Genomic DNA, 21028 nt, shown 5'->3' with positions numbered 1-21028 from the left:
CGCTTCAGTAGCTACTATATCACATGAAGTTCGGATCAAAATCCGTTTATCGATATTCATCTCTTCCTCTTTCCGCTCATTTGTCACCATTCTTACTACTGTATCTCAAACAGTGTTATCAGCATGCAAGCCCGCACATTTAATTATTTTCTCAAAGGTATGGCACCGCTCCTTGGATGCGGGAGGTAGCGAGTTCGAACTCGGGCTGAGTCATACCAATGACTTAAAAATCGGTACAAACAGGTGCTCAGCATTAAGAGGTTAGTGTTAGGATTGGTCGGACTGGTGTCTGGATAATGTGGCTGGGTGGGACATCATGCTACATGTCTGCGGCATGATGACTTAGTGCTAAACATCACTATAAACTACCACACTGCAGACAACGTAGTGATATGACTGAATAATTGTTAAAGCTACGTTAAAAATCCAAATTGCGCGTACACACACACACACACACACACACACTCAAAGGTGTGACACACACACTCAAAGGTGTGACTTCCTTTCACATATTGTTTTTGCATTTTGTGGCAAATATACATTGGTTACTAATTAGGTTACTAATGTTAAAGACCAAGTTGAAAAATACTGCATAGGCACTTTTATGCGGCCTGTAGTTTCTCAAAGGACTTTTTACGCTTAAAGTCGTTACATAATTTCCGCTCACACAATATTGTATCAGTAATCTCCTCAGTCACTGAGCCATACTGGTGTATTGGATCCAAGCCCCGCATGTCTACAACATGCAAGAATATACGCCGTGATGCAATGTTCCTATCCTTGACGAGGTTGCTTGTTGTTTCCAGTGTTAAAATGTGGCCTTTTGACTAGTTCTGGCAGCTTGAGTTCATAGTCACTATCCTATGATTTCATGGCTGACTAAATTCAGTCAATTACAGTCCTGAAATGTTGAACAATATCTTGCTGTCGAAATAAAAAATGGGCCTTTCGGGGTTACCAACAAAGCAATGTAACTCAATCTGACGCAGAGACCAAAATTTGCGACTGAAATGCAAATGATGTTTCAGTCGTCTAAGGCTGAAAATGTGGGTTTGTAGTGCGTAAGATTGCGCAGAATTAAAGCGGACGACACCTATTCGATTCCTATTGCTAACTTTTGGGGTTATAACAGGCTATGGATGACTGCAGACAAATTCCACAGAAACTTAAAGTTTATTGCTAGCCAGTGGGAATTAGAGGTCACATTTCGTGTTAAAAATCCTAGTGTTTTTGTTGTAGGATAGAATTACTGATTCCCCCATGCTATAGAACTGTTACGAGTTAGAGGAGCGTGCGAAGAAATCAGATCATCTTTTCTTAAGTGAGCACTTTTGAAGAAGAGCCATTTTGATAAATCAAGCTAGTACATGACCTTGGCAAATGTATAGAATAATAAGCGTTGTATGTCAATCAACAGTCAATAAAAGGGCGTAAATTCGACAGCTGATATCAGTTAAAACAAAATCTTTACTAGGTAACATCAATAACAAAGCATGTTAATTTAATTTAATGGAGTTAGGATTAGTTGGCTTAAGGAAATTCAGTTTGATAGCAGATGACACACACCACATGCAAAACTAATTTTTTTTTACTCCCTACATTTTTTTGGGCGTGTGAAGAAACAATCAATTTTCAAAATCGTACTGCTACTGGCTTTTATGGCTGAACGAATTAGTTATAATATAAACATCAGTCGTAGAATTTTAGAATAGGAAGGCACCACAGATCTTTGTATATCAGTTTCAACTGTAAAAACTATTTATCTTTCAAAGGAAACGACGAAAAACTGGATGTAGAGATGAAATGATTTTCATTGTCATAACTGATTTATAAACACGTACACGTTTCTATATTTTGACCATGAATGGTTCATGGACAATGAACCTTGCCCAAATAGAACAAAAAGGTATTCTGGAAAATCATGTGATAATCAGACTAGTATGTGACTCAAATGTCTGCGATCGGCCGTGCTACAGAAAAGATGCTAGAAGAGCATGTCATCAGAGGAAACGCAGAAACATTCTTTGCTTGAACAAGGTACACGATAGACTTACATTTTTGGACCATGTGACATTTTTTTGTACCGACTGACGAGGGCGAAGTAATGGGTGATGTGATGTGATTGGATTTTTAACGAAGCTTTACCAATTTTTCAGTCATATCGCTACGATGTCTGCAGTGTAGCAGTTTAAAGTGAAGTCTAGCACTGGGGCATCATGCCGCAGACATGTAGCATGATGTCCCACCCAGTCACATTATCCTGACACCAGGCCGACCAGTCCTAACACGAAACTTTTAATGCTGAACGCCCAGCGAGGCAGCTGTTAGCACCATTTTTTTTGTAAGTCTTTTTGTATGACTCTGCCGGGGATTGGACCCATGACCTCCAGCATCCGACGCTCTAACCAATAGCCCACTGGAGCGGTCATCGAAGTAATGGGAAAGTAGGGAAAGTGAGCATATAGTAGTAAAAATGATTTAGAATGTTTACAATGTTCACTTTAATGAGCCATTCAACTAAACATTTGAGTAAAAGATTATCAAAACACTAATGCAAATTTATGAAAATATTTAAACTTTGTGTTATAGTAAAAGTCATACAGTTCATATATTCGTTTCGTACCCTACTATTTCAGTAACGGGTGTAATTTTAAAATTTCATTGCATATACCTCGAAAACGGCAATTATTCATTTTATTTCTATCCTCATACATCCATATTCCATTGGACTGTCTTTATTTACAGGCCCATACAATCACATATGACCGAACTGTGTGGTCCATTTTAAACCGGATTGAATGTCGCATATTATGTCTCAATTATTGCTGAGCATATTAACAAAAATCGTACTACCCCAACGGTTGTGACGATTCGACCCGACGTGTTTGTTTTTGGACCCAATTTGCTGTCTACCATGGTAATAGTCCATAGCAATCAGTAATTTTATCTCAAAGTTTTTTAATGGCTGTTAAATTGCAAAGCATGCAATAACTAGGATTGAATAGGCCTTGTTTAAACTATAATAGTCTTAAATAGTTGGAACAACAATTAAGATTTAAGTTAAGATGAGTAAATGCAGTCTGCATGATAATATCTACACGTCCACTATAGTATGATTCAGAACAACTGATGTATGACAATTTCTAATGCAAAGGAAGTAATTTCGAAAATATTTACTGTTGCAGTTCTGTCACAGATATCGCTGCACAGATGCTTTCTTTCTAGTTTTAAAAGATCAAATTCAAAATTTGTTTTATTCTTACAAGCAATCAGGCTACACACATCGGTCATTGTTTCGTAATTGGACTACAAATACTTCACATTTCATCCACATATTCAAGCTTTTGCGGGCACAAATAATGATTTGATTGATACAGAAGTTGATCAACGATACAAACTACTATCTTAAAGCTGTTTAACATTGCACAATAAACAAAAAAAGACTCAAAGTATGATGGTGTATTTGAAAACTAAAGCGTCCAATGTGGCCTAAAATAGGGAACAAGGCTTGGATATGTGGAAGCAAGAGAAGTCAACTTCGCTTTTGCGCATTTGGGCGAAATGACAGGCAACGTGGCTACTGTTTTGCTCGAATCTCACTACAGCGTTGCCTCCTCTAAAGATAATAGCAGAGAAATGTTTCCGAATACGTGAATGAAATGGATGGAGCAAAAGAGAAATTGTACTCCCTTTGCAAGTATCACTGGTTGCTCCTTTGTTTATTTTCTCTGGTTTACTATGTCTTTTCACCCCAAATAAACTACAGGCGCACCTGATGGAACTGCTCTGACATGATCCAGTCATACTTGGTATCTCGTTGCGACAATCACAACCCAATTTTGTTGTATTTTACAACCCGTGTCAAAGCTTTTCTCTCCCATAATGTTCTCTGTAAACAAAAATAGCAGCAGCCCATACCAGCATAAAGCTATCGGTCTACAGCACAGTACCTAATCATTCTGGCAATATTAATTAGTAATGACATTACTTTAAACCTGAGTCTATTAGGAGCGGGGTACAAATTTCCGAGCACAACATACTACAAGTCCGTTCAAGCAAATCAGCACTTAATTCAGTATGATTGTTGTTACATGTGTACACGGTACATGCCCAAGTGTTTCTCGAGAAGAATATCGAAAACTCGCCAGCTTTGACAATAATTGGTTTGCCAAAATTGCAAGGAGCGCCTACTGAGATTCTCGAATTCTTTTTCTAAACTTCTTTAGCAAATGAAGAACCTTCTCGTCTTCCCTAAGCAGAATCAAACGACGGACCCGATGTCAATCCTTTCTAACCAATCACTGAAATTAGGCAAAACATGTAATAACTCATCCCAATACAAACAGTATTTGTTATAAATCTGGCGAAAATTCAGAGTTTATGATCAATAAAATGGTAGATTTCTTGACTCTAACTGAAACCAAGATAATAAATTCATCTATCCCCGATTCCATTTTATTTCTTCAACTCCTTGCTATCGTATCGTTCCGGAAAGACCGTACCACACAGGGAGGTGGTGTCCTTGTTTTCTTTCGGTCAGACTTACTAGCCAGAAGAGGGATGGCCCTCAAACCAGAAAACATTGAATATATGTGTATAAAAATAACAATCCAAAATCATAAATAGGTTTTAGCCAGCAGTTACAAATCCCCAGCCATGCAAGATACTATATTCACTAAGGACAGTAATTTGTTATTAGATTAAACAATTATCCATTATGATAATTTCATGCTGCCTGGAGACTTAAATTTTCACCTTCTATACCATAACAAATGTCAGCCCCCTATCGAAATTTAAAATCTTGTTAACATGCCAATCATTATTTCTGGATGAACGTGTTTTAAAAGCCAGAACAAACCCACGCATGTAGATGTTATCTTAGTAAACTAAAATGAGTGCCTAACTTTGGAAAGTTTAACAGTAGTATTAGTAACTTTCATACTATGATTTTCAGGATGATCAAAGAAAAAATACCACCAACAACCCGCAGTAAATTTACATACATCAGCTTTACGGATTTTAACTAAGAAAACTTTTTCAATACCGAACTACGGTCTACAACTCCTTTGTATGTTGTGTGTGCGTGTGTGTGTGTAAGAGAGAGATAGATTTTGATTTTTAACGTAGCTTTAATTTTTTTAGTCATGTCGCTACGACGTCTGCTGTGAGGCAGTTTAGAGTGATGTCCAGCACTGAGGCACCATGCTTCAGACATGTAGCATCATGTTCCATCCAGTCACAGTATCCTGACACCAGGCCGAAAAGTCTTGGCACTATTCTCTTAATTCTGAGCGAAATGCGAGGAGCTGTAAGTACCGTTTTTTGTGTAAGTCTTTGGTATCACTCGGCCGGGGTTCGAATCCGCAATTTTCCCATCCGAGGCTGAAGCTCTCACCATATGGCCACCAGAGCGGTGTCTACACCTTTTGATGTAGCTAATATATATGACGATGTATACTGGTCCTTTGAGCAGTTGCAAACTAATATGATGGAGAATATTGTTCTACTTAAGCAAAAATACAAAGAAAACAATCAGCTCCATTTATCAATGGCATTCTGCGAAAATCAATACACAGGAAAGCCCACTTACTTCACAAATACCAGAGATCTAGAACATAAACAACTGGAGCAGCTGCAAAGAACAAATCTGGTGACCAAACTTAGACGTGAAGCCATACAATTTTTTTTCGAAAGTTGCTTAGGAGGAACAAAAAGTAAAGATTTCTGGCTAACCATTAAGTCTTCCCGGTAAACAAACGTGTTTTATCACAAGACTCAAAGTTATCCAGCATGAAAAATGATAAAATTATCTCTGATCAGGCCTGTCTGGCAGAAGACTAATGATATCTTCGTTTAATATTACTAACGACGTAGGCAGTAACCCCTACGATGAACATCCAGTCATATAGGCTATCAAAATGACCTTTAATATGTTTACAAGATTTGATTTCTTTCATGTCAATGAAGGTCTACATATAAAGCCATATCAAATATCAGCATTAGAAAGCCAACTTGGATAGATCTCAATTCACCAAAACTATCAAAACTTGGAACTCAAACACTGGCTGGTCCTATAACCAAACTCATAAACTGCGGCCTTGACCAAAACAATTTCCCTACAAGACTCAAGAAAGCAGTACTTTCCGGTAACCTTGAATTTTCAGCAGTTTCACTAATATGAACAAACTTGAAAAACTTCACGAAAGAGCTTTAAGATTTGTCTTCAGTGATTTAACGAAACGTTATTTTAAACTCTTGGCAAGTGTTTAAACTCTTTAAAACACTAGGAAAGATAAAGGCACTTGAAGAATTCAAATTTGTAACCAAGAACTGTCCAACATCCTTAAACGATCTGATAATGTTGAAACAATATTATTACTCTTTTAGGCATGTAAGCACCGTGGAAATCCCAAATGTAAGAGCTTCCTGTTATAGGCTACACTCATTTAGGCATGCAGCGGAAAAACTGTGGAATTCTCTCCCAAGTAATATACAAACACTCTCAGATTTTTAAAATATTTTTACATCCATCTTAAACACACAGTCTGATAGCCTGTTGCATAACTGCTCCATATGTAAACACAAGTGATACATTTAATGGTTGTACGCTTCCAGTATATTAACGTTTATCACATATGTGTGTTTGTATGTGTTTTGCAGTGTCTTGTCCTTGTATATTTAAAATCGGTATTCATGTAAATGGTATCTTAATAACATATTGGCCAGTCAGTACATTAATCACTGTATTTAATATAGTATGTAATGCAGAGTAAATTCTTATTCATGTAAATTGACGTTTCTGCGTTGACTTTCTGGCAAAAATTAAAAATTTGGAGGAGGAAAGTTTAAGTGTGCATTGGCCAGTCATTACGGATGTGTGTGTGTGTGTGTGTGTGTGTCTGTGAGAGAGAGAGAGAGAGAGAGAGAGAGAGAGAGAGAACAACTTTATGATCGGAAGTAATTTGAGTTAAAGCAGAATATTTATTTAGATTAACTGTTAATACATTACAATATTTTAATTACCTCTTGTTGATTCCTCGTTTCGCTTACTTTCTATTTACACATTAATTTCCATACAGTCGCCGGTACGTGAATGGCTGAGTATTCATTCAGTGTTTGGAGTGCTCTACTTTCTTTAATAAAACTATTTTTCATGCTTAAATCATGTGTGTCATATTTATTTAATCAATATGAATCAAAATAGAAGCTGAAAAAGAAAACAAGCAGCTTATCAATTTGCAAAGGGGCTTGCGAATAACTTCAAAAGTCACCGAGCTTCATTTTGTAGCGGGCACACTAGGCAGTGATGTGAAGAGTTCATTCAATCGGTCAATACACATTTGCCTGTAATCAATCTTATCTCCGTTCGAAGAGCAAATATGTGTATTTTGATGTGATATAAATACAATATATAAATAGCTTAGCTTTGATATACCATTTGTTATATAAACTGTTCATGGAAAGTAAATTCGGCAAGCAAAATTTCCTTTGAATGAAAAATTTATACATCTCGTGGTATATCAATGATATAGTGTACACGCGTCATGTATTTCTACGCAACGATACGTCATTTCTGTCAATATTGGATCACGTGTTATTTCTGGGTTGAAAATCCAGTTTGTATCCAGAAAGAACGATCGTCCTTTAATTAAGGAAACTGATATTCATAAAGTGTAGAGAGAGAGAGAGAGAGAGAGAGAGAGAGAGAGAGAGAGAGAGAGAGAGAATCTTGTCACGTTTAACGATTTTCTTGCATATTAAAATATAAGCTATAAATGGGAGAGGGATTTGCAGTTTTAGCAAAGAAGTATAATTTTATAAATAATTTTAAAAATATTTATTAAATACGTCATGATTGCTGAAGTAAATTGTTACATTATTGTTTATAGTCTGTAAAATAGTTCCAGAGATACATAGTTTCTTTTTATGCATTGAAATTCCGAGTCTAAATGAAAGTTATCTACTGTTTACTGTCCACTGTGTATTATTACCAGTCGATTCATATATACGAACACCGCTTTAGGCTACACGGTAGACAACATGTATGACAACCGTATTAGTTAGACAGCATGTATGACCTCCTTACTAGGCTACACGGTAGACAGCATGTATGACAACCGTATTAGGTTACATGGTAGACAGCATGTAAGACCACCTTATGAGGCTACATGGTAGACATCATGCATTGGCACTTTATTAGGTTTCACGGTAGACATCATATATGACCACCTTATTAGGCTACACGTTAGACAGCATGTATGACATCCTTATTAGTTAGACAGCATGTATGACCACCTATTAGGCTACACGGTACACAGCATGTATGACCGCCGTTTTAGGCAACACGGTAGACAGCATCAACGACCACCATATTATGTTTCACGGTAGACAACATGTACGATCACCGCATTAGGTTTAACGGTAGACACCATGTATGACCACCTTATTAGGCTACACGGTAGACAGCATGTAAGACCACCTTATTAGGCTACACGGTAGACTGCATGTATGAACAACTTTTAGCTTTCATGGTAGATAGCTTGTATTGTCGCTTTATTAGGCTACACAGTAGAAGCATGTATGATCACCTTATTAGGCTACACTGTACACATCATGTATGACCACCTTATTAAGCAGCACGGTAGACAGCATTACGACTTCCGTATTAGATTTTACGGCAGACAGCATTAAGACCACCGTATTAGGTTTTAACGTAGATAGCATTACGACCACCGTATTAGGTTTTACGGTATACAACATGTATGACAACCGTATTAGTTAGACAGCATGTATGACCTCCTTACTAGGCTACACGGTAGACAGCATGTATGACAACCGTATTAGGCTACATGGTAGACAGCATGTAAGACCACCTTATGAGGCTACATGGTAGACATCATGCATGGGCACTTTATTAGGTTTCACGGTAGACATCATATATGACCACCTTATTAGGCTACACGTTAGACAGCATGTATGACATCCTTATTAGTTAGACAGCATGTTTGACCACCTTATTAGGCTACACGGTTGACAGCATGTATGATCACCTTATTAGGCTACACGGTACACAGCATGTATGACCACCGTATTAAGCAGCACGGTAGACAGCATTACGACCACCATATTAGGTTTTACGGTAGACACAATGTCTGACCACCGTTTTAAACTACACGGTAGACAATACCTATGACCACCGTATTAGGCTGTAGAGTAGACGGCACGAATGACCACATTATTATGCTACAATATAGACTGTACTGTTCAATACCAAAACAAGGCCATTTTTTTTTTCTTCTTCGGAATTATGTTCTTGATTTTGCTGAACATAAAACTTTAAATAGTTTTACCAATGATTTCGGGGGGCCCCGAGTGGCAGAGTAGTCTAAAGCTCTCTCCGTTACGGATCACTGCCATCTCACCTCTGTCTGCGTGGGTTCGAGTCTCGGATTCAGCCTATGTGGGTATGTGAGAAAGCTTGCCAGTAGCTTCTCGTGGGTCGGTGGTTCTTTCCGGGGTTTTCCCGGGTTCTTCCTCCACCAGTAATACTGGCCGCCATGTATGGCCTATCGTGTGCTGAAAAATGGCGTTAAGCCCTACAACAACAACAACAACCAATGATTTCATTCTTATCATTGAATAATTTATGACTCACAAAAATATACAAGAGTCTGAATTTTCAACTCGCATTTTCCACAGTTGTTCGTGTATGCGAGCGTTATATTTGAGCCCTGACTTGCAAGATGATTAGTCCTGTGTAAAATGACTTGATTCCCATCTTCATTACATTATTATGCAAGAAGTGCTTGTCCGCCCAAATCGGATCGCTTAAGCACCGACCATCTACATACTCCATAACGTCAACGCCTATGTGTACCCAAATGGACTATTTAATTTTCTGGGAACATGTTAGTAGACGATAAATTGAGAAAGCTAGACCACTCATTTTTGTTAAAATTAAAAATTAAAAAATAAATGTAACCACTACTAGACCAGCAATAGGTTTGCGCATTTTTAGCATGATTACAAATGTTAAAAACGTCGCTCTGAAAAACAAGTAATAAAATGTCGTCTGATTAGATATTTTACATGTAAATAAATATTTTATATATTCCCTTTAGGTCTGGCTCCCTGACAAACTCTCAGGTGATATATCGGACGAGATCAATTAAATCGTGTTGCTTAACAAGTGGAAGATGAATTGCTTCATACTAGAGCAAAACTAAATACTTGACTTTGAAGTTTGCACCAGTAAACATTATTTTATTCATTAAGGTTTGCACCAAGATTCTGATGGAGTACGTTTTAAAGTTGCTTTTAAAGTATACTTTTAGATTGCGTGTAAATACTTTCTTTTCAAATTGTACTGCATAGTAGCAAATGTTTCAGTGCTTTAGTTGTTTAGAAACTTCCAAAAAATGCTACACTTCTGTTTTTTTATTTTAGAGAATTGTGTACTGATGTCTTAATATCATACTACCGTTAGGCAATTTTACACCATAAGTATAGGAGTCCCCTTGATCTTGGCGTATAGCGTTGGATTTAGAAACGAAAAGACGACCGTTCAGTCATTGTCACATGTAAAATGTTTCTAATATATTCAAAAATAATTTCGTTCTTTTCAGTGCTCACTATATAATAAAGTTAGATCGGATGCACTCCGAGAATAAATATAAATTCCGTAATTAAGATTCGGTTTCAAACGTGGGCATACAATACGAAACAAAAGTACTGTGTTGACGCTTGAATCAACCTCGGTCGTCAAAATGAGTATCGGGAGGAGTTCCTATTGTTTAGAGTTCAATCATGACAGACACGCTAGTAAAACAAATGCATGAATAAAAGAGACAATGCAAACGCATGAATCAACTTACACGTGAATATGTAAATCATTTTTCTCATACGCAAGTACAGAATGATGAAGGCATTCCCATCGTCACGTAGCGTACAACAAAGAAAGTGGTTGCGTATATTCAATGTAAACACTGGTCATGAAGTCATGGAGATATTTTCCTCATATCAAAGTTGATTGCAATACCAACAACTCATTAAAATAATTGCTTTAAAATGCATTGTGCCAACATTTTAGTATGTAGCTGCGTATCTGCGTAAAGGCAGTTACGCCGCTGTTGTCAGGAAAGCCGCTATATAGGAGTTGTTCTATTGTGGGAGTTACACACAAACAAATCCCAGTCACCTTATTGCAACAACACTAGAAAATAAGTAAATTCATATTTTGGAGAGCACAAAGTGCACTTAAAAGTTTGGACAGAATCAGTTGCACAGTACAGATAAAGTTTGTTTGTAGAAAATGATCTCTCCCTAGGAATGGTAAGTGGTTCTTGTTGTTGTTGTTGTGGGGTTTAACGCCATTTTTCAGCACGATAGGCTATACATGTCGGCCAGTATTAATGGTGGAGGAAGAACCCGGAAAACCCCGGAAAGAACCACCGACCCACGAGAAGCTACTGGCAGGCTTTCTCACATGCCCACATTGGCTGAATCTTAGACTCGAACCGCCGCAGACAGAGGTGAGATGGCAGTGATCCGTAACGAAGAGCGCTTTAGACCACTCGGCCACTCGGGGCCCTGGAATGGTAAGTGGTGCAGTTCATATATAACCCAGGTAAAGAATCTACATACATAAGCGATGAGCATTTTGCAACAATTTATGACAATATTCAAAATTACAATTTTAAAAACATTTTTACATATTAGTTAAACTTACACTGAAATAAACATTGACATCCATCAGGAGTTGTAGATTCTGCACAATTCTCGTTTAGGACAAACTAGACTCCATTAGAAGACATTTTTAAAAATCACATGCCAATATAGCAATCCATTCGGGAGAATCAGTGATTAGATTGTCAATCTGTTAACTGTGGTGACCATAGTGGATGTCTGCGGAGCACCATTTTCATTTAAGACCAATTAGATATCACAAGAAGTCTTTAGGAGAAAACCCTATTTCGATACGACCATGAATATTGGGGAAGTAACGATGGCAAATTTTTAAGATGGCCGCAATGGTGGTCATATTGGGTGTCAGACTGATAAAATTTTCATTCACGATCACCTAGATACCACAATAAGTTTTCTATCAAAACCCCATATCGATTTGACTTTCCATTTAGGAGAAGTAGCAACAAGAAAATGTTCAATTTCGCTGGCATGATGACCATATCTGATATCAGATCGACACCATTTTTGTTCAGGACCAACTAATTTTCACAATTAATATTTTGGTGGAAACATCATATCTTAGTGATTTTCCATTTATGAAGAGTAATAAGACAAGAATTTCAATCTGACTGCCATAGTGGTCATACTAGTTGTCAGGTCGGCACCATTTTTATTTGGGACTGACTAAATACCCTGGACATGTTATAGTGATCTGACGTTCCATCTAGGAGACGTAGTGATAAGATTTGCAATATTGCGCTGTAGCAGCTGCGCTGGATATCAGCTCCGATTATTTTGCATTGTAGTATGGATCATCAATACATCAGTATATGTCTTCAGCGAAAACCCCATGGTGATATGAATTTACGCTTAGAAAGAGTAGCAGTAATAAGATATTCAAGATGACGGCTGTAGCGGCCATATCGGACATCGGTATAATTTTCATTTAGTTCCAGCTAAATTTTTTAATAAGTCTTTTAGTGAAAACCCGATGTCAATATGACCATCCATTCAGGCGAAGTAGGGATAACAATATTTTCAGAATGGCTGCTGTGACAGCCATATTGGATATTTGCCAAGCCTCATTTTCATTTAGGACCAGCTAAACATTGTGTGTGTGCAAAGTTCATGGCATTTATCTGAGTAGTTTAGAAGAGGTATCGATAACAAACTTGCCCTGAAGGGTGCACGTACATCGGATGACGGATGACAGACAACGGCACATCCCATAAGCTTGTCTGGTCTAGCACCCGTAGAGCTAATATATATATGCTAGAGACATCAACGCTGAACATATTTTTAATTTTGTCTGCATATAATATCACACGTCCTAACGAGATGATCATAATTTGCTATTGTCTTGCACAAAAAGATAAATACTGTATACAACCCAGTCCTTACTTTGTTTTAGACGGCAGCCGGTAAAACAGACAGTTCCTTTTTGAGACATAGGAGAGAGCGATTAAATTTTCAGAATTTTAAACAAAAGAGAGTATCAGAGTGACACACAAATATTGATTGTGATTCATCGATTTCATTGATCTAGTGCATCTTTTGAATATTGTATAACGATATTGTTCAGGCTCTGGGAGTCGTGTACTAAAGTGACACGGGTGACGTTTGTGGTGTCATTACTTAAAACAAGACAAAATCTCGTAACATTAACTTTATACTGTCAAAATTTTGAATGTCTGTCTTATTTTAACGTAAATTAATTTAAAAGGTTCCCCATGTGTTGTCCAATGAAAGGCTAGCAATTATTGTTTATCCTACCACTGCCAGGCTTGAGGAGAACGTTTTACAACAAGGATTAGTACAAGCGAACTACGTGGGTTTAAAAAACCATCCAAATGTTTAACTCATTTTGGCTCTTTGGGCATTTTTCTGCAAGAAAACAGAAATGCTGCCGCATTAATACCACTATGACACGTGCAACCCCAGTTTAAGAGATCAAGCTGTTTCAAAATTAGTCCATGTTCTTGGATAGCACCAATTAGTGGTACAAATCGATACAGACTTACACTACGTTGGTTAGAAACCTAAGAATTCATTTCCAGTTGCTGTTAACTAGTAACAATTTCGTGCTGCGAGATCTTTCGAACCCGACACCGCCATAAGAAATGATTAATAGATAAGTAGCTTTGCACCGATAATGATGGTGATCTTTTCATACAGGTGAGAAATGACAACTACAAGATAAAACTGCGTACATTTCATGCTTCCTCTCACTCTATGGAGATTAGAATGTATGCATGTCGATCGCGTGACGAAAAACAGAAGTCCCTTGTTCATAAAACAATGCTGGAAGAATTTGCTCAAGGAAGGCAGACATCATTACAGTTACAGTCTAAATAAAGTAGGGCCGGATAGGGGTGTCAGGGTTTCCTGGACCCCCCAGGCTATCCCCTCCCCAAACCCCCACAAACAAACGTAAACATACAACCGTACATTCACTTGTCACATGAAATTTGACCATTGTTTTTTTCTTGCGTAGGTCTGTTGGGTATTATGCACACTTTTAGTAAATACACACATAGCCTTTCGTGTTCGTGCCCTTTCGAGAAAAGTTTGGGCCCTTCTCAAATTTGGACCCCCCTCCCCCTCGAACACTTGACCTAATTCGGCCCAGTAAAGAGACATTGTGTGTATGACATCGCTGCAAACTACCAAGATAGCGCTTTAATTAGAATAATGTTAGAACCATAAGTAGAGGATTTTCTTAGCCCGGGTCCACTACCACACTGTTCAGATTTAGGCTCTGACCATGAGCTTGAGTTTCCGGCATAAAATGTTACGTGGAAAATGGGCAGTATTCTTGATGCGACATAGACGTGTGACCTGCATATGGTAGGATAGGACATACATATAACAACTGTACGGTTTCCCTGCGCTATACAGAATTGGAATTACAAAGAGGCCGACAATATAATTTAAATTTCAGGCGTGGGGGCAGAGACCGGGATCATTTGGAAAAAATCCGGCCGCCAAATAACTTGAATAAATGGTAATTAGTAGAAAAGGGAACTAATTAAATCCAACATACTAGTTGAAAAATTATACTGAAGTAAAAATGTAAAAATGTCCTGGTTTAAAAGAAAACTCTTCCATCCAACTCCCACAGACCAAAATGAAATGATCGGTCTATAATACTCTGGCAGTCATGTTGTAGATATTTTAAGTTCAGACCTATATGAAGGTATTTTGGGACTTCACTGGCGTCAAACTTATTTGACGCCATTTTATTCAATTCGAAGGACATGGTTGGGTTATTTTATCTAAGATAAAAATGTTCCACAAATGATCGTCTTGGATTTATGTCCAAACTTCAATTAGGTGCACAAATTAATTTCGGGATAATTTGTTTTTACATTTTGTTTTAATACTGGGGAAAAAGTGCTACGGTCGGCAACTAAAAACAGGGACGGTAGAAAGACAGGAAAGACTCGTACATTTTTGCCGGCCTTAACACCGAAATTGTTAGTAGACATAAGTTGATATGCATATCTATATTTTTGTAACTCCTGGTACATAATGTTAGTTAACTTGTGTAATTTGATTCATTATTGTAAATTGTAGAGAATATCTTTTGTTAGATTTTGATCACGTGACATTCGGTCTGTTTAGAGAGTAAAATTACACATGATCTATAAATAGATGCTTACGTATGTGTTGGCAAATACTAATACTAATCTTAATAATAAGATGTAATGGCACATTTGGATTAATTTCTCAATGGCTGTTTGGGTTTTGACGGTTCTAGAAGAGTTCAGTAACTTCCAAAAATAGGCAGTTTCGAGACAAATTGAGCAGTAAGGTCTGTCACGTGGGCTATATTGTGAAATATAGTCGTAATAGATGGTGTATATAAGAAGAGAGCCGTGCAATCAAATTCATGAGTTTCATCGGTCATTTCATTCACTCGGGGGACGTCGAAGAAGGAAGACCGGAGCGACAACTGCAACACTGAAATGGGTGGAGGCGAGGAGCAGGAACAACGTGCTGTACGTGCCGTCACGACTATCTACGAAACTAGCAGAAAAAGGGAGCATGGCCCTGTGCATGTGTTAGTATGCCCCACCCACCCACCAACCCATTCAATTAGTAGTAACGAGTTGTTGTTATAGGGTTTAACGCCATTTTCAGCACAAGATAGACTATACATGACGTTCAGAATTAATGATGGAGGATGAACCCAGGAAAACCCCGGAAAGAACGACCGATCCACGAAAAGCTACCGGTAAGCTTTCTCACATACTCACATTGTCTGAGCACGAGACTCGAACCCAGGCAGACAGGTGAGATGGCAGTGATCCGTAACGGTGAGCACTTTAGACCACACGCCCATTCGGTGTCCTCAGTAGTGACGAGAGGCAATGCCATCGCATGAAGTAAATAATATTGTAATCTAATTACAATAATTTATAAAACAGGACTTGGCGTATCAGCAGTCCAGTTAGTCAGCGGGGCTTCCGACATGTTGGAGCTGGGAGGCCACGATCACCAGCCCTATTGGATGGGAACCAGTTGTTGTTAGCCGAGCTGTCAATTAGCTGTACTGGAAAAGGGTGAGGCGACCTTGTAGTGTGATGGATGTGCACCGTGCAGTGAGTGCCACCGGAAAATGTAAAGAAAGCTAGCCCAGACAAAAGTGCAGCCTTTCCGTAGAAGTCTAGACGTCCCTTATTAGCGAACTCAAAGCTAAAAGGTCGAACAATGATCAATATTGCCTCAGTGAATGTTTGAGGTTTTCATTTTGGTTATTGAAAACCTGTTTTGACATTATCTTTATCTGCACAATCCTGGTTTGATCCTTTATACACCACCATCAAAATTAACAATAATGCTTGATACAAAATTAATGAGTCACTTAGACTTAACTGATTGGTAGTCATTTTGAAAATAGAAGTACACTTTGTACAATAAATTCAAACTGAATGAGTGAATCACTAATCCAATTAGCTTGACTTAATAGATTTGGCTAATTGCACGGGTGGCTTACATATTATTGGTAATTTTAAATTGACCATTAAACTGGTCTAAATTTGATTTCGTTTCTGTGCTTTAGTCGCCTCTTGCCGGGTCATTCTCCTCCTCTTGTTCGCTCGGACATTTTCACTTAAACGAGATGTGGAACTATTTCCACTCGTCTAATTTAACAGGTGCCCCGATGAGCGTGTAAGCACAGAAAGGGGGTGGCGCAATGAATGGGTGGTTCCCAATAAGCGTCTTAGCAGTACATTCAAATTAATACAATGGGCACGTGTATCTCTATTCCAACCCATTGTATGCCCCGTCCAGCATAAATGTTCCGAAAACGGACTAATTAATAAGCACACGGTGTGTGCATCATTACGCAGGGGAATGTGGCACTTTTTCCTTCCCTAGCGAATAATTAAATAGCCTGTCGTGCAGGCATAAACTCGTCACTAATGCCCGAATGGGCGAAAGCGACGTTAATCTAAGATCAGTCAGTCAGTCAATCAAATTCATTCCGATTTTGGAGTCATTCTCATTTCTTGTGCTCCTATTTTAAGTTCTCAGACATGTTTTATGTAGTATTTATATATTATTAGAGAGGAAAAAAATCCCATTTGTTTAGACTACTCAGTCGAAATAGAAAGTTCTCATTATTTGGACTATGATATTATTCTGGAACTGCTGTGAATTGTTCGAAGGAGTTCTGGACAACGCCATCTTGACAAAGTTACTATTCTTGGCGGACCAGTACATTTCCGGTTTTGAAATTTATACGGAACTTTTCATTCATTTGGGCTTTCGAAGAACTTGGTCAGGATTATTTTGGATTCACCTCAAAATACTTAAGTTTCTCTCACATTTTCAATGATAACTTTGATAATCAAATTATTTATTGTGTTACAAAACATTTTGGTTTTACTTCTCCTATTGTTACTTAGTTTATGACCATAGAGTCGTGATAAAGTCAAACTCCATCAGAGTCACAGGAAACACTAATTATTCAAGTTTATACAAACATTTGTTTTAGCAAATCATTGAAAGTCTAAAAGTCATTGTTTATTACATACGTAACTGGCATATATATTTTGAAGTTTTGTTTTCAATATTTATTTAACTGTTTTTCCTTTCTTTGTGATAAATTGATGACGTGCATTTGGTACAGGAACATTGTTGAGTTAGGAGTCTTACAGCAACAATAGCAACATGATACAATACTCCAACATACTTCAGAGCGTAAATTAGAGCTCCGTTTACAGTTTCGCATGGTACACATGGTTTGATTTTAATAAAATGAATTTACCAAGTTTTTCTCACTGGTTATCTTGGTTATTTAAAATACTTTCTATATATTGGGTCTTATTAAAATAACTTTTAATTCCCTTTATTTTGTATGCATGATTGATTGGTTTACTTTGGGTTGTAGAATATACAGCTTGCCCTTCAGATGTGCACCTGCTAGCCCCGCGGGATCATTTTCACTTCCTGGACTTGAAAGGTAAACTGGAAAAAACGAGCCGAAAACATTTTCTTAAAAAAAATGTTTGGGTGTTTTTTGTATGATTCTTTCATTGCACTATTTTAAAAACAGAAAACGTTAGTAAAGTTTGGGACTAATTTAGGTTCATTTTTCTAGCACATGGAGTCATCCTTTTATCAGCCGTCTGTATATAACTTCCACAATGACCACGTATTTAGAAATACTAGTCACACTACATGAAAGCAGCATAGAGGTTTGCCAACATTCTCTCCCGTGTGCGTGTTGCCAAAGCTAACAACTTTACCTTACTCTAGTCCCTCTCGAAGAAATGCACACTAAATGTACAGCGCATGCTCAACAACATATTTCACTGATTGAGAGTTTACTTGTAAGAATTTTGGCTCCTATGTTTTGTTTATGTTTGCATTTAGACGGGAGTTTCGTGCGTTGGCAGGCTTGAAGTCTATTTCGGTAACACACGATACGCCCAAATTTCGATTGCCTCTTCAGTTCGGTTTTCAACCAACTCTAATGAATGCCTGAATCCTCCATTGTTTTCAGACATGAACATGATCATGATTGTGATGACAGTTAAAATTTAATCATTTTATTAATATATGTAATCAATAGTTTTTCTTAAAAATGTGTACCATTTGTCGATGAGTATAGAAGGCATACGATACTGTATTGGTAAATATCGAATAGCAATAGGTCTAAAAGCTCAGTAACTGACAATTTGAATGATTCACGTGGAAAGCAAATTATGAAAAGCTAATACTTGAAGCCTGTTTTGTCTTGTTTCGGTTTCATTTTTGTGTATTCTGATGGCGCCTTTTTATTGATCACGCAAATATATACCAGAGGATAAATAGTCTTTACACATATTAAGATCGATTCATCCGGATGGGAAAAAAGAAACTGTGCGCGCGCACGCACTTGTGTGTGTGTGTGTGTGTGTGTGTGTGTAAGCGAGAGAGAGAGAGAGAGAGAGAGAGAGAGAGAGAAAGAGAGAGAGAGAGAACAAACAAGCCTAAATATGGAAATGCGGGTTTGATGAACACACATAAGAGCAAACCTACTTTCTAAAAGTAAAAAGACGGTAGTCCTAAAGGAGATATTGCCACGGTCGTGTCGTGTAATAAATTTGTACGCTCTGTCATGTTTAATAAATATGTACGCTCTGTCATGTTTAATAAATATGTACGCTCTGTGTTATGTAATAAATATGTACGCTCTATCATATGTAATAAATATGTACACTCTATCATATGTAATAAATATGTACCCTTAGTAATATAATATAAATATATACGCTCTATCTACATTATGCTAAATCTTCTTACCTGAACATTAACTTCTGACCTAGTTTTAACAGCAACGTTGTTGTGTACCATGGTCAGTGTGGTAGGCAGGCACGTGTTGCGTGTACATTTGTCTCTGTATTTATAGTAGGGATCATTTCAAACGGATGTAGCGAATTTTGAAACGTGTAATTTAAAAAAGAGATTAAACGATTATCTCCTGTGTTAATACGAGCAAATTCCAGTTTTTCTTTGAGACAATCCATGTACAGTATGTACTGCAGAACAGTTTATGAGCTGCGTGGCTGTCATCGACGCTGGTCAGTTCCAAAAGTTGACACTAAAACTGAGCTAGGAAGTGGACTCATCTCAACTTTGAAAGAACCTCTTTTTATATTTTAGATGCAAATGCGAAGGAAAAAACAAAATAAGAAATGAATAGTGTATGAAAGTATTTCGGATTTTTTGAGTAATCATGTCGCCTGCTAGAACAGCCATTGTGGAATTACACCTATGCACACTTAGTAGATATCGAAAAATGGTGGAAACACTAGTTTATAAAAAGGCATTAAACACTATATAGCGATTTAGAAAATGATGTAGATTTACAGTTACAGGCACCCTGGGCGGCGTACCCACACTTTTATAACTTACATGAGTGAAGTTCAAGCATAACAGAAATAGGAACATAAAACTGTATTCTTACGAGTGAGTCTTTTGTGTAAATCCGCCCATCCAGTTTTGTCGAAAGTATGTCAGATAGCTCCTATCCTGAGTGGATGTTTATGACTGCATTTGGAGTAGATTTAAACCACATTTCAAACAGGGTATATCAAAGAGTTTTGTATAGAATTACATTAGTTCCAGATAAAACCCACCAGAAATGTAAATATTAAAGTAACTGATTAGAAGATTTGTATGTCATTCAAGGAAAACGTAGGTGTTGTCGTAATAACACAACATACCTGTGGATTATGAAGTCCAAATCACCTCCCATATCTCTGAATCCAAGACAAAATGCCATGAAACATATATATCTCTCTTGAATCCGCACTTAGCACAACAACAGCAGCAATGTGAAAGCCACTAACAGGACAAGCTCCAATCTATAATCTTACAAGCTGCGATCTATAATCCAGTCCAGATTAACACATAGGAGATTGGCTATGTAATCATAACCGCAGCCTTGTGCTCTCTCTCTCTCTGTCCTCTGATGAATTGCTAAGTTGCACGAGATAGAAACAGCAATGAATTACAGTATATCGTTACTTAATAGTTCTGCAAGTTTATATAATGCATGCACACGGATTATTCTGTAGAGTGACAATGTAACCTGTTGTCATTATCAATGTCGACAAATAATTAAATACAGGTCTTGATTCGTCATTTAAAATAGTATAATGACACCAGAGAATATTTTATAATTTATAAATGTTCTTTAGTCGTTATGTACAAGTCAGGTGATCAATACAGCGACTTTCATTTTCGGTAATTTGCAACGTTTTTCTCAATCCTTTAAACGCATTAAAAATTTCTGATTTATGTTTAAATTTGCATATCTCGTAGTTAAATCTAAACCATCTACATT

At 37.5% G+C, this 21028-nt stretch overlaps 1 protein-coding gene across 1 annotated transcript in view; it reads right to left on the bottom strand.

Moving 5' to 3' along the window:
* Positions 1-20593, bottom strand: part of LOC149797075 (transient receptor potential-gamma protein-like) — a 179518-nt gene extending 158925 nt beyond the window's left edge. Inside the window, exon 1 of the mRNA XM_089961750.1 lies at positions 20406-20593. The gene's annotated coding sequence lies outside the window, so the exon portion shown is untranslated. The remainder of the gene's footprint in view (positions 1-20405) is intronic.
* Positions 20594-21028: the final 435 nt, after the last annotated feature.

The sequence above is a fragment of the Sinohyriopsis cumingii genome, chromosome 6 (genome assembly GCF_028554795.1).
Source record: "Sinohyriopsis cumingii isolate HCF-2022 chromosome 6, ASM2855479v2, whole genome shotgun sequence".
In the NCBI taxonomy this organism is placed as follows: domain Eukaryota; kingdom Metazoa; phylum Mollusca; class Bivalvia; order Unionida; family Unionidae; genus Sinohyriopsis; species Sinohyriopsis cumingii.
The sequence above is the reverse complement of the archived record's forward strand: the minus strand, read 5'-3'. Positions and strand labels throughout refer to the sequence as shown.